This window comes from Grammomys surdaster, unplaced genomic scaffold (assembly GCF_004785775.1).
Source record: "Grammomys surdaster isolate TR1022 unplaced genomic scaffold, NIH_TR_1.0 146, whole genome shotgun sequence".
In the NCBI taxonomy this organism is placed as follows: domain Eukaryota; kingdom Metazoa; phylum Chordata; class Mammalia; order Rodentia; family Muridae; genus Grammomys; species Grammomys surdaster.
The window spans coordinates 1,509,275-1,522,736 of NW_021604604.1; the positions used below are offsets into that span (position 1 = coordinate 1,509,275).

The 13,462-nt window shown below is 38.7% G+C and overlaps 1 protein-coding gene across 1 annotated transcript in view; it reads right to left on the reverse strand.

Annotated features, from left to right (window-relative positions):
- Gpr158 (G protein-coupled receptor 158) overlaps positions 1 to 13,462 on the reverse strand; it is a 353,010-nt gene that overhangs the window by 337,118 nt on the left and 2,430 nt on the right. The window lies entirely within an intron of this gene.

Below are 13,462 nucleotides of genomic sequence, written 5' to 3' on the forward strand. Positions count from 1 at the left end.
ACATGTACAACAGGCTGTGGTTTTGGTTTGATTTCTGTTGTAATAAACACCATGACAAAAAGAAAGAAAAAGAAAGAAGAGAAGAGGAAAGAAAAGGAGAGAAGAGAAAAGGAAAGGAAAGAAACACAAATACCATATGTTTCCTCTCCTATGTAGATTCTAGATTATCATTGGTTAGAATGTACAGACAGAAGTGTATAAATGTGGAAGATTATCATTGGTTAGTATGTACAGACAGAAGTGTATAAATGTGGAAGATTGTCATTGGTTAGTATGTACAGACAGAAGTGTATAAATGTGGAAGATTGTCATTGGTTAGTATGTACAGACAGAAGTGTATAAACGCGGAAGATTATCATTGGTTAGTATGTGCAGACAGAAGTGAAAAAGAAATTAGGGAACTGACACCCTTCACAATAGTTGCAAATAATATAAAATACCTTGGTGTGAATCTAACCAAGCAAGTGAAAGACCTGTATGACAAGAACTTCAAGTCTCTGAAGAAAGAAATTGAAGAAGATCTCAGAAGATGGAAAGATCTCCCATGCTCATGGATTGGCAGGATTAATATAATAAAAATGGCCATCTTGCCAAAAGCAATCTACAGATTCAATGCAATCCCCATTAAAATCCCAACTCAATTCTTCACAGAGTTAGAAAAGGAAATTCTCAAATTCATATGGAATAACAAAAAACCCAGGATAGCGAAAACTATTCTCAACAATAAAAGAACTTCTGGAGGAATCACCATCCCTGACCTCAAGCTGTACTACAGAGCAATAGTGATAAAAACTACCTGGTATTGGTACAGAAGTGTATAAATGCGGTAGATTGTCATTGGTTAGTATGAACAGACAGAAGTATATAAATGAGGTAGATTATCGTTGGTTAGTATGTACAGACAGAAGTGTATAAATGCGGTAGATTATCATTGGTTAGTATGTACAGACAGAAGTGTATAAATGCGGTAGGTACCAGACGACTAGAAGGGAGTCCATGAGAGGACAGAACTGGGGCACTGAAGTCAATAGGGCACATGAGGCATTAAAGTGGAAGAGAAAAGTTGAATATTAAAAACAAAGTGGGCAAGAATAGGGGAGAGAAGCCAGAGGGGCAGTCCCCCAACTATCGTGAAAATACCATAAGAAAATGTAAGCTAATTGTAACCTAATTTTAAAAACAAGTAAATAAAAATAATACAGGAAACACAGAAATGCATCCAGAAGGCCAAGTGCTTTAGTGATGGGAGTTCCAGAAAGAGGAAAACGACGGCAGATTACACTGTGAGCAGGAACACTGAGTAATGCCCATGCAGAAGAAAAACTGTATCTGAGCAAATTAGAATGAATATTCTGGACTCAGGGAAGAGATTGTAAAGGTTTTCGTGAGGAAAAAGTAAAGATTAGCTATAAAGTACAATCTGTTAAGTTAGTGAGAGCTTTCAGTGAGAGTGGTGGCTATCAAAGGGACTGTAACATTACCTTTACATTTGGAAGGCAAAAAGACTCTGTACCTATACTTGTATATTCTGTTAATCTTGCATGCATGAAGACAATGACGGTTTCAGGCATAAAAAGACTCAGAAATCTTGCCTTCCACATATCCTTCCTGGGGAAAAAAGTATTTGGAAATATGGGGGAGAAATACAGAAATAATAGACAGTTCTAGGTCGAAACTAAAAGGTCAATATTTTCAAAGGATTCCCATGGCAATCATTCTGCAGATCTAAAGCAAGGTTGTCATCAATGCAAACATTAGTTTCCCGTTACAAAAGAAGGACTCGGGTTGGGGGGGGCTAGATTCTGTTAGAAATAAGTCATATAATTTTTTTGTCACTTTTCTGGGCAAAAGAAGGCAAACTAAGCAATGCCCAGGTTTAGTGGCATGGACTGATATCCCCAGTACTTTGGGAGGCTGAGCCAGGAAGATCCTGGGGTCAAGACTGGCCAGGGCTACATGATGCATTTCCAGAGGAGGAAATCTTGATACAGGATCAAATAAACTAAATGTATTATAGTTTCCAATGCATTGTCTCAGAAAATGACGATGCCCTAGAACTTAAAATTGAGAATATTCTTTAAATGCAAGTTTCAGTTCTTAGAGATAACAAAGCGAAGTGTGCACTTTTTTACTGTAAAAATACGATGCGGCCCCATGTTCTCAGCCTTGATCATGGAAGCTCTTTTTCTGTGATAGACAATGTTTAATGCAAACACTCATAACTGGTCAAAGTGGAAGGCAAAGTGACTGTTCATTTCAGTACACAGCCCTAAGCAAGACATCTGTGCCCTTTCCCCGAGGTCAGGAAGCATGAGGAGTCAGGGCAGAAAGACTGTGAGAGCTGGAGGACAGGGAAGAGTCCTGCAAAATGCTATCTGCCTGATAGGACACGGCTAGTGCAGTCATGAACACACAACAGCCTTGGTTGGTTAGGTGGTTATCTGCATAAGAGAGGTACATGCAAAAAAAGACATAAAAGCGGGGCAAATGTCCTTGGGAAGAAGATGAAGATGAGAGGATCAACAGAAAGGGGAGAAGAAGGAGATGCAATGGGTACATACAATCATAATACATTATGTGGTGTGTGTGTGTGTGTGCGTGTGTTATGTATGTATGTGTGTATGTATGTATGTATGTATGTATGTATGTATGTATGTATTTATAAAATTTAAATTGGGAAAATATAAAAGAACCCTGTTTAATTATATATGATTATTAGGATCAACAAGAGTCAGAGGGCAAAGGAGGAAAAGTAAACAATAGAGGATTATAGCTGCAAAATTCAAAGTAACCACTTGAAAATACTTTAAATATATAGTTTATAAAACAATGGAGAGGACAAAGGGGAAGTACAAAGAAGGATAAAATAGACCCAGTTGGTCACAATAGAAAAACTAATAATGAGGGGCCACTGCTAAAACCTACTGTTTCAATTTTCTATTATTAATAGTCATTATGTTAGAATACCAATAAAATCCAATTAAGGGAAAACCCCCAGTCAAGAGAATAGAATTTCCACCCAGGGTGGGGACCTAACATTCCAGATGGACAGGCAATGATCTGGCTAAGGAACCAGCCTACAGGAAGGAACATCCTTAGGAAGGAGTGATAACTTAAAGCCATGTTAAAGAGATAGGTAGAATAATTATTCCTTTAATAAGATATTATACTTTTCCTTCCCAAAATGACCACTGTCCAATGCAGTCCCTCAAGTCACATAAGGTTGTCATGAGGTGTGTTGGGTGTGCCCATGTTTCTGAATTCTGACTCAAGTTATTCTCTTTTCTTTTGGATGTTGGCTAGAACTTAAATATGCTTTTTTCTGATACTTTGGGCTTCCATGTTTTTTCTCCAAGACTCTCCTCACCATGTGGCTGCCCACTGCCATGTAGTAACTCACACAGCATGCTATTGTTGTTGGCTTTTCTTCTCTTCTAGTCTCTTCATCCAGGCAGATGCTGAAAATCGCAGCTTGCCTGACCTGAGGGTTTTCTTTCTGGCACAAATGAAACTGTTCTTGAATTTCCATTTGAGTCCATTTAAGTTAAATTGTTTTATCAATAAAACTAAGACCCCCTAAGGAGAACCCTGATTTCACTAGTCAACCATTATAAACATGTCTACCTCACCTCTTTTCCCATCACACATACTCTACCTTCACCAAATCCATGTTTTAAAGGTTCATGGTCTCACTTCTGGGCTCTCTGCCTCTTATTAGCTCTTCTAAAAGCAGCCTCTGACCGCATCGTCTTAGACTTCACCTCAGAAGTCAACCAAGTTACCAGACTGGCCATCTAGAAGAAGGATAGGGATGTCATCCCAGCCTGGTCCTGTGTCTCATTTCTGCACCTCTCCTTTTATCCTCTTGTTCTGTGTCTAAAAAGAAGTTTTATCTTATAGTCTTGAGCCTGGAAGCAACAAATGTCCCAAACAATGTTTTAAAAATAATTCTAGATTTTTTAATCTGTATACTTCCCCTACATTTCAAATTCCCTAATGCCCACAGTCACATTCAAGAATAGAGCACACAGAAGCAGCTTAAATCTCTCACTGCAATTTTATTGGAGAAAATGGAAACCCCAAGCTCCCAGGTCAAACTAAAGCAATGAGCAGGGAGAACAAAACTGAAAGGGGTTCTCTTTAAAGCCAAAATAAAACAAGGCTCTGTGCTGAAATCAACTGGGGGTATGGGGGATGAAAATGCATTCACCATTTCCATGGTACTAGAGGGACAGAGAGTCTCCTGCAGGCTGTGCTGGGATCTCTGCAAGTATTACAGTCAGGAGAGAGATGATCTGCGTGAGGTAAAGCATGAAACTCTGGTCAACATCACTTTAGCAGGCACTAGTTCAAAACTTTCCAGAGTCTAACCTCACAGTTTATCTTTCTCCCATGTTTAAACACAGTAAAACTTTGGAGAGAAGTCTACACTTGACAATTATCACAACCAAGTTTCAGGGACAGCGACATTGAGACTCCCTTGCCAAGCTCATCTCTTCCATAGCAAAGCACCTGAGACCTTTACAATAAGAATGATTTCTGTTAGCTGATGGACAGTATTCAGGATAAGGGCTAAGAAGAACAGATTCCTTATAGGAATCCATGAAGATGGATTGTGTTGTTGGAAGGTACACACTACATGTGACTTCTTTTGAAAAGATGGAGTCTACTCACTGAGAGACAAACCTCAAGATTAGGAAACAATGCTCAGGATTTGGGGGGATTCTGGTGAAAACTGGCTTAATAGTCTAGCAAAAGATCACCATTTCCTTCCCTTGAAGATAAAATGCCTGTGTATTCAGCAGTTCTGGATTTTCTAATGCTCTCTGTAAGCCATGCCTTCTACAATACATCACATGTCTATGTATCACTACACACTGTGATCCTTCATGGAGCAACTTCTATGTACAATTTCATCTTGTGCCGTGTTATCCTCCTGCCTACAGGCCAGCAGCACTATCTTTCTTTCTCTTCCCTGAGCACTTTCTGCTCAGTCCTGCCTGAGAGCCTTTGCTGCTGTCACTCTCCCTCTGGAAATTCATGGTCCAAGACTGGCTCCTTGTGGGAACATTTCTTCTGAGAAAGGCTGTTAAAGGCCTGCCTTTACAGACCCAACTCTCACCCAACCCAAATGCGCTTTGAGATCATTTATAACTATGGGATCATTCTGCTCACATGCTGTACATTCAAGCTGTTGAGATTTAACTAGCTTCAAAGAAAAACATTGTAATCAATCTCACTGTGCTTTTAGACTGAACACACAGCTTTGATTTCACCATGTTTCCTATTTTTTCCTTTGTAGAACCATTCTTGCCTCTGACACAAAACAACATAAGAGGAAAGGGTTGGTGCCCAAATCTAAGACTATTCTCTGGAAGAAACAAGGTGTTGAAAGCAATGCCTCCAACCCCTACACTCCTATACACACAAAATATGAATATGTTGGATGCAATGTACAGGCCTGGAGTTATAAGAGCTACTGGAGCTTTGTATGCTGTTCTGAGTCAAAATTTTTCTCAGGAGACTCCTATGAAAGACTGGTTAAGACAAAAGTTCCTCATTCCTTGTTACCATATTTGCTGTGTCATTCGTATATATAGAGGATGGTCCTTGTTCAGGACTGTGTCTTATATTGCATTCTTTTAGATTAGGAGAGAAGATACCAAAACTCTTCTGGGGAAGTCAGACCCACTCATGGGCAAATGACACTAAGAATTAGTGCTTCTTTTATGCAGCATGGCCACATCTCCCTCTGTCCTTCACTTCTCAGTTAAGCTCATCTCTCCAACAAGACTTTTTCTTTGCCCTTTTCTCAGGGATCCAACTCTTCTGTGCAGAAATTCTTAATCTCATTTACCTATTCATTTCCTTTGGGCCAGGGAGCCAGTGGTACAATTTTCAATGTATAATGTACCCATCTATGAGGAAGGGGACTGTTGTCCCATGTCACTTGTTTCCATCAAGAGTGGAGAGATGGCTCAGCAGTTAAGAGCACTGACTGCTCTTCCAGAGGTCCTGAGTTCAATTCCTAGCAACCATGTAGTGGCTCACAATCATCTGTAATGGGATCTGATGCCCTCTTCTGGTGTGTCTGAAGATAGCTATAATCGTACTCATATACACAAAATAAATAAATAAATTTTTTTAAAAAAAGAGTTTTTATTTTAACTTTGTTAATTTGCTAAATATGTACCCCCATTCTCACAAAATAAAAGTCAGTGATATCAGGATTTGTTGTCATATATTCTCTATAGCTCTAGAAAGTGCAAATCATATTATCTAAAATATTATTTTAAAAATGAACAGTAATTAATACAAACAGAAATTCTTATATATAGATGATAGAAAAATCATAATTAGATAGATAGATACATAGATAAATACATAGATAGATACATAGATAAGATAGATAATTGTTCATTCTTAATAATAATAAGGATACCCTACCTCCTACACCTTTTACATAAGGGACTGAACCACAGAGGGGATTGTATAGCCTGCCCAATGTCACACAGAAGTGAACTGAAAACTCTTGAATTCAAACTTAGACTTTTAATCCTCAATCCTTCCTCCTAAACACAATTCCACACTGTTTCTCTGAAATATGCAAAGCATCTGCAGGAGGCAGAGGCACACAGCATCCTCATACTTCTAGGACACAGGCCATCTGAGCGGCTCCCTTAAGAGGCAAACAATTACAGGAATATATATATATTACAGTACTGAAGGCCAACATCAGGTCCTTGAACATATGAGGCAACAGCTTTACCACTGAGCAGCAACTCCAGCGCAGAATATTTTTGAACTGTTTTAAGATATTAATGTTTCTTCAATGAGATAAGCTCTGTGTTAGCCTAATAATAGTTCTAACTTCTTGAAATGAAATATTGAAATAAAAGCACAATCAACTTATCTTTATAATAATGAAATCTCCAAGAGCTCAATTCTTTGACTACCTTCTAGGGAAGAATATTTAGTTTCATCCAAATTTTAAATTTCTCAGTCAAACAATACCCCAGTGTGTCCTGTGATGATAATCATGGTGTGCCCTGGATTGATCATTTTTCATCTGCTTATTCATCTCCAGTTGTTTCCTCTCCCTTGCCTTCTCTCCTCCCTTCCCCTCTATGTCCCAGTCCTCTCTTCTCCCAGACACTCATATAAACACACATACTACCCATTCAAACTACATCTTTTAATGGTAAATTCTGAATATAAAAATATTAGAAAGCAATGCTTAGCAACTGAATCTGCAAGGAATCTTTGAGATAGTCTGAGTCCTGGATTATATAAGTGTACATTGATACTTTTTTTTTTTTTTTTGCAATTGCAAGGTTATTTATTAGGGCGTGACAACTAGCTGTCGGTCAATTCGCATGCCCACGCAGGAGCTGAATTGACCCCGACTGCCAGTTTGAGGGGTGTTTTTAAAGGGAAAAACCACAAACCAAGGAAATGAGGAGGGGGTGAGGGGGTTGCTAGGGTGGTATAACATAAAAATAGTGGAACATTCCAAAGGAACCCAACCTACATGAGTCAGGATCAGATGAAAACTCTCTGTACGCTTATCTTTCTCAAGAATGTAGTCCTGTCCTGTCACTTCGGCCTTGCCTTGTCACTTCGGCCTTGCCCTGTCACTATGGTTCTCAGCTTGGTTCCACCTGACTAAATTGCATTCTTTCCTTTCTCTTTGCAGGTCGGCCAGTTCCAGTAATGGTGACTGGTCTTTCCACATTCCTAAAGAAAGCCTAAAGAATATTTTATATCTAAAAAGGATTCTATATACCCAGTATCCATAACTTTTCCCTCTACATTCCCCCATTTTTTCTAATGATAGTTTTTAATCATAAAAACTTAACTCCACTTCTTCTAATGTAAATCTGATTACAGATCTTGCATTTCAGTATCTTCATAGCTTCTATTTCCCTGTCTGAGGGTTTGATATTGATGGCATAGCAATAAAAGCTGAACAGCACTAACTCTCTAACAAAGGTAACTGATCTGTTTAAGAAGAAAAAAACAGAATCAAAAGAGGACCAGGGAAAATATCAGAGTGGTAATGTCTAATTCCTGAAGCATGTCCTGAAAGGCTGCCTCATGGTTGTGCTGCCCGCCATTGGCCACACCCACAGGGTTTCTAGTGTCCTCTGGAATGCTGCACCGGCCTCCCCCAGAGGCTTCAAGTCCTTGTTGCTGGTCGCCTGCTCCCACCGGTATAGCTCGTTTCTCCACAGGCCAAACATGGTCGGACATCGCAGGCAGCTTGGTGGTGTTGAACTAGAACCGCGTCACACTCGGGTCTCTAGTCTCGTAGGCCCCTTTCAGCTGTTCTCAGACCTCTCGTCAGACCATTTTAAGTGCTTTTATGTAGGCAAACAAGGATTTAGAAAGGACAGCATTAGGATCATTCATTCTGCCCGCCCCAGTAAGTGGCAGAGGTACCCCACACAAAATCTCAAAGGGTGTAAGCTTAAATCACTCTAGAGTGTTCCACACTCAGAACAAGGCAAAGGGAAGGGGGGCTGTCTAGTCATTAACTGATCACCAGATTTCCCAGCTTCAGTTCATGTTCTTCTATAATTGCATATTCAAATTGAATAAGTAGAAATGTAGGCTAAAGAAACCTATGCATCTCTGAATGCATATATATGACCATGCACGCCTGTGTTTATGTGTGTACATGTATAATAAAACTCCTTGACTCATTTAAAAAATCATAGCCTTATGATGGCATATGTCATCTACATCAGTGGCTTTCAAACAGGCAGTTTGTCAATCTAAGGTGTCTGCTCCATAGTCTAGTGGGTAGAGACAAGAAATGCACTAAAGACTTTGAAAAATAATAAAACAACCCTCATAGAATTGAGTTATCTGTCCCAAAGCTTTAATGGTGCCAAGACTAAGAAACCCTGATCTACATAATAGGCTGAGGCATCAAGTATTTTTTGGAAAGCTAAACGCGTCATTCTATTCCAGGCAACTAGAAAACAAAAATAGAGGAAAAATATTCTTCAATACAGGAATTATCTTCAATTCTCAGTAACCAAAACTTATTATGTTATGGTGCAAGAAACGTTTATTTCCACTAAAAAAAAATGAAATACTTCAGAAATATTCTGAGATATGCTTGATTTTTCCCACTGAGTGTCTTGTTGGCCATTTGTTCTCCTCAGTGTTTAGGGTATTTTCCCATCATATGAATGAAATATTTGCTCAGATGGTATGGGAAAGATTTTTATCATACTTCCCTAATCTATTCTGAAAGCTTCTGTAGTCTCTGGCCCAGTATGTTAATGCATTTCATATATATGATGGGGAAAATATGATCTTCTATTTTAGTGTAATCCGCCATTGTTGTTGTTAATTATATGTGTGTGTTCTGAGGACTGCTGTGCCCACAGAAAGGTGCTGAAATGATAGGCAGTTGTGCTTGGGAGTAGTCCATGCATGAGCAGTATATACTTTAATGCCGAGCCATCTCTGTAACCAATGGCTCATGTTTGTAAACAAAATCATGATAAAGATACATGGCAGTCTAGTCTGCACAAAGTGTTGAGGAAAATCTACATTTCATGTCGCATACACACATTGCTTTCTGTCAATGATGACAGAATTTTATCTTTCGAAAGAACTTAGAGTGTGGTTTTTTTTTTCTTTCCCGGTATCATACTTTATCAAAGGTAACATGCCCTTGATTCTAAGACTCAGATTTTTAGTATGTCTCAACAAAGGAAAATGAATATCAAATGAAAATGATATACCCCTAACTGTAAAATGCATTTTGTTTTAAGAACTAGGAAGTGAAAATGGCACATCATAGGACTGATAGAATATACAGTTCTTTACTGTCCCACTTTTTCCTCTCTCAAATAACAACCATGTGTCATGTTATTGTATGCAACTCTTTCCATAATGATGTAGCAAAGTATACACATTACACAGAATGTATAAATGGTGAAAATCTAGGTAAAACTTGTGAAACAGTTGTATTCTACATTTCAATAATTGGAAAAGATTAAAATTGCACTGATTTGTTTTAGTTATACATTTAAGTGGGGGGAAATTATAAGAGGCATTACGACGAATGTGAATTAACTACTTTAGTTTATATGAAATGGGCTTTCCATTTAATGACAGTGTGTGTTAAAGTGTGTGTGTGTGTGTGTGTGTGTGTGTGTGTGTGTGTGTGTGTGTGTAGAGAGAGAGAGTGTGTGTGTGAGGGAGAAAGAGAAAGCAACAGAGAGAGAGAGTCCGCCCCTCCTTGAACAAAAAAAGAGGGGTTAAATTCTCTAGTATTGGAGTTAAATTGTATATCAGCCAGTCTGTATTTCCCATAAACTCTGCCGTAATAAAACTAGAGACATCCCGAGATTGCTTTGAGGCACTGTGATAGTCTCAGGTATAAAAAAGCAATTCCATCACCATCCCTACACTAGATTTAGCATTTTAGGAAGTGAAGTGAGGACTGGGGAAGCCTTTCAACCCAAACCACTAATCTTCTAACTCAAAAAGGTATTTCATGGAAAAGCCATCGACCTAAATGTTCCTATAGATCAAGGCTTTTTCTAAAGAAGTAAACTCTAGTTAAATGAACAAATGTCTCATCAAAGTAGACATTGCACTTGGAAAAGAATTGTTGCTAAAAACTCAAAGTCAGATAAGGCTAAAAAGACCAACAAAGCAAGCCTCACCACTGCATGTACCGTTATCCCACTGAGGAGAAGCTGAATAGCCATTGGCTTCAAACTCTTTGAAGCATAGCCCCAATAACAGTGAGCTTCCTATTTATGTATAAAAACTCTCAAGCTGCCAGGCAGCAGTCTCAGCATTCCAATGTGCTGTATTCAGCTCAAATATCCCTTCACACACCACACAGAACTAAAGAAAGAAAACAGATTGGGCCCTGATGCTGCTGACCAACTAGACACAAAATCACATCAACAACATACTTCTAGGCATGCTGGGACATTAAAATATAACCATAAAACACAATGTCATTGAAGACTGGAAAAAACTTTTAAACCTAGACAACATTTAGTCTGCAGAACTATTCAGAAGTTAAAAATAACACTTGGTTTGTGCAGAAGTTAAGACTGTGCAATGAGTGGAGGGGCTACTTCCTTCTCTAGAAGGTAGAAAATTGTAAAAGCATCCACTCTTGTAATTTATTTAGCAGTTTGTCTAACTTCTTCATCCAAACATATTTTCTAGAAAATGTCAAGATTCTCTGGAACCACAGGACATACTTCCTCTAGATAGTTAATAGACAACTACATTGGTAATTGAAAATAGGGCTTCTTAAAGAGCAGATATAGAGCCCCAAGACATGAAACACTGTAATCTTCAGGGAGTCTATGTGGGATATACTGAGGCTTTGGGGTTAGAAATCAGTGGAACTCCATCCTGGATTTTGATATATTTCAAGGCCCCTTTAAGAGCAGGAAACTCAAACCACACTTGGTCTTATTTTGAAGTGGAATTTCCTTTCCATTAGTTTATAATCCTAGCATTGTACACATTGATTGGATGTCTCTATGCATTATCTGAGCACATGATGATGGCATGGCTATATCACTTCTCCAAGGTGCTGACTTTATTTATATCACCCCAGTTTCCAAAGCCACATGTCCATTGTTTGTATAAGTCATTTAGGAACTATTGTCCCAGGTGTGTGGAGGCATGTGAAGATCACCAAGCCCATTTTACATTTTAATGATGGAAAACTAGTTTCCAGACAGGTCATGCAGCCCAGCTTAAGATAAAAGCGGGAACTGAAGCAAAGTGCTAACTCTAGTGTAGCAATCTTCTCATTACATAACACACTTGACTGTATGACTGGCCAACAAGAGTAGACATATATCACTTATTCATGGAAAATATATTAACTGCAGCAAATACTGTCTTCAAACAAACAATAAAAAAAAATGAGAAATCAACAACAGTGGGTGAAGAGGTTGAGAGTGGTGTGTTAACTCAGAGACTGAAGAGGCATCCTGGGTGGGTGATAGAAATTTGATTTGAGCACTAAGGACCAACTCATGGCTTGAACAGGTTATTCAACTTTCCTGACATTGTAAGCACTATAAGAGTTCTAAGAAGTCAGAGAAACCCTGTCTCAAAAAACCAAAAAAAAAAAGAAAAGAAAAAAAGAGTTCTAAGAAGTAAAAGACGTGGTTCAGATATAGCATCCCACCTACAGTATAAGCGCTCAACTAATAATGGCCGAGCTATATGGTTCTGAACTGCCACAAAAGAACTGTACTATTTCTGGGAGATGTCTTTAGTTCTTGGTATCTCAATTTCGCCAACTTAAAAATGACATTAAAACCAAATTAGTACTGAATTCCTTTCATCTCATCAGGAAAAAGAGAATTCACTGGACAAGGACGTGTTTCAGTGGTAAAGTACTTTACTTAGCCCATGAAAGTCCCTAGGTTTAACAATCTATATACAACAACAATAACAACAAATATAGAGAGATCAATAGATAGATTATAGATTATATATACAAAGAACAGATATATAATGTTGAGATATATTATATATAATATCTCATATATATGTATATATATATATAATTTAAATATCTTAACTATCTTGTTCCAGTCATAAGTACTAGACAGTTCTAGCCACCACCAGAAAGATGTTTACACATTTAGCAAAAGGGGTTTCCATTCTACACCAGTTCTAATGCATGGAGCTGCAGAAATATACCATAGATATATCTAATGCCTATCTCTAAACTCTGAAAGGAAGTCTGTGGCCCTGTTGTGTTGTTGCCACAAACAGTATGTATGACATTTGGATAAGTGACATCTGTCGAGTTCTGTCTCCTTGGGAAACAACAGGTAGAACTACCTGGCCCCTTTAATTGATCTTGTAGTTCCCACAGGGAACATCTCTTTACATCTTCAATACAGGTTTGAAGGGTGGAGGCCACCCATGAGGCAGGCAGTGTTCATAGGGGCATAGAGTCTACTCTTTGAGGTTCTACTGAGACAGATCAGGTTCTGTAGGCAGCCCGGCACACAACAACTGGCTTTGTACCTTAGCTAACAGTAGTGGTAAATACAGAAGCATTTAAAGAAGCAACCTTTTACTGAGCATATGCAAGAAATATATCCTTCTCCCAAGCTTGGGCCCTTTTGCATCTTCAGCCTTTCACCTTGGCTAGCTGAAAGAACTGGGTGCATTGAAACAACATAAACAACATATATTTTTAGATCATAAGAGAAGATATTCTAGGGACTTGTAGTATGGGTCAATAATAGAACCCTTAGCTAACATGTGTTATGCCCAGGTTACAACTCCAACACGTGAAAAAAAAGAGGGGGGAGTTGGAAAAACAGGGAAGAGTCAGAAAGAAATAGAAAGATGGACAGAGAGAGGAAGACAGAGGAGGGAAACAGAGGGGGGAGAGAGAGAGAGAGAGAGAGAGAGAGAGAGAGAGAGAGAGAGAGAG